The following is a 2,097-nucleotide window of genomic DNA, read 5'->3' as shown; positions in this document are numbered from 1 at the left end:
AAAAAAAAAAAGCTTTATGAAATACATCTGATTGATTGAGCAAACAACCATGTTCTCTTGAGACCAATAGAGGGCAACATTTGCAGGCAGGGGTAACAGAGATACCCAGCGGGGCCCGTCCTACTAATGTTAGGGGAAACACTGACAGAGAGTAACTATGGTGATGCTCGTACCGGGATCATCCAGTTGGCCAGGTCTCCCGTCTTAGACACCTGCATGGCTCCCAGCATCGTCAGGTTGATGTGACCACTGCAGAGAGACGACAAACAATCACCTTATCAATCAATCTACTGTACACTGAGAGTACAAAACATTAATAGCTGCTCTTTCCATGACAGACTGACCAGGTGAATCCAGGTGAAAGATATGATCCCTTATTGATGTCACTTGTTAAATCCAATTCAATCAATCGGTGTAGGTGAAGGGGAGGAAACAGGTTAAAGGATTTTTAGGCCTTGAGACATGGATTGTGTATGTGTGCCATTCAGAGGATGAATGGGCAAGACAAAAGATTTCAGTGCCTTTGAACGGGGTATGGTAGTAGATGCATTTTCATTGATTGCATTTTTTATTTAACGTTTATTTAACTAGGCAAGTCAGTCAAGAAACCCTCCCCTAATCCGGATGACACTGGGCCAATTGTGCGCCGCCCTATGGGACTCCCAATCACGTCCAGTTGTGATACAGCCCGGGAACTAACCAGGGTCTGTAGTGACGCCACTAGCATTGAGATGCAGTGCCTTGTTTCTATAACTTGATTGGAATCCACCCATTTCCTTCATCACTGTTCTTTTCATTCCTATTCTGTAAAATGTGAGCGCAGAAGATCCAGTTCCAACTGAAGCACCTGATCATCAATAGAAAAAGCCTGTTGTTTTTTAACACAGTGGCCACAGCTTATCACCTAGGTAGGTCCTGGTTCAGTAGCCTATGACATGTTGTTGAAATGTTGAAGCTTTTTACGATAGCCTGCTTCAAAACCAAATGGTACATAGTCACAAAAGTAGATGGGGTGTTTGTTAAATTATCTTTACAAACAAACAAAAAAATGAATGGAGCGAATTTGGAGCAGCAGTTTTATTCCCTGTGAGCACAGAGCAATTTTTATTGGGGGAAAGAATGTTGACTGCTGGAGCGATGTGCAAAGACCGCTCAGTGAGCGATGAGTGGGATTTCCAACTGCTCAACTCCGCTCATATACTCTGGTGTGTGTGTGTACCTGCATCGGTCAGTGGAAGGGGAGGACACACGCACACCTAAAGACCTTCTTAGATCAGAGTATACACTACAGTGCAATTAATCCCTATGAGGTGTGTGTGTACAGGGAGATCTACCTCTACAGGGTGACCTATCTACAGGGTGACCTATCTCTACAGGGTGACGTTGTAACACCCCTAGCCCCCTAGAGTTCTGTTATAACACCCCTACCCTAGAGTTCTGTTATAACACCCCTACCCTAGAGTTCTGTTATAAGACCCCTACCCTAGAGCTCTGTTATAACACCCTAGCCCCCTAGAGTTCTGTTATAACACCCACCCTACCCTAGAGTTCGTTATACCCCTAAGCCCCTAGAGTTCTGTTATAACACCAGCCCCTAGAGTTTCTGTTATAACACCAGCCCCTAAGCTATTCTGTTATAACACCTAAGCCGCCCCTAAGTTCTGTTTAACACCCCTAGCCCCTAGAGTTTGTTATAAACCTAGCCCTAGAGTTCTGTTATAAACAACCCTAACCCCCTAGAAGTTCTGTTATAAACCCTAGCCCCTAGAGTTCTGTTATAACACCCTAGCCCAGAAGTTTCTGGTTATAAGAACCCCACTAGAAGTTCTGTTATAACACCCCTAACCCCTAGAAGTTCTGTTATAACCCCTAAGCCCTAGAGTTCTGTTATAAACCCTACCCTAGAGGTTTCTGTTATAACACCCTAGCCCCTAGAGTTCTGTTATAACACCCCTAGCCCCCTAAGAGTCTGTTATCAACACCACCCCTAGCCCCCTAGAGTTCTGTTATAACACAGACCCTAGAGTTCTGTATAACACCCCCACCCTGAGTTTTTAAACACCCTACCTAGAGTTCTGTTATAACACCCTAGCCCCT

At 44.6% G+C, this 2,097-nt stretch overlaps 1 pseudogene; it reads right to left on the bottom strand.

Moving 5' to 3' along the window:
• The window catches only part of LOC111957576 (succinyl-CoA:3-ketoacid coenzyme A transferase 1, mitochondrial-like), a 132,400-nt pseudogene that overhangs the window by 58,883 nt on the left and 71,420 nt on the right, over positions 1–2,097 (bottom strand).

This window comes from Salvelinus sp. IW2-2015, linkage group LG33 (assembly GCF_002910315.2).
Source record: "Salvelinus sp. IW2-2015 linkage group LG33, ASM291031v2, whole genome shotgun sequence".
Lineage (NCBI taxonomy): Eukaryota > Metazoa > Chordata > Actinopteri > Salmoniformes > Salmonidae > Salvelinus > Salvelinus sp. IW2-2015.
Note: the sequence above shows the minus strand (reverse complement) of the source record. Positions and strands in the feature narration are given on the sequence as shown.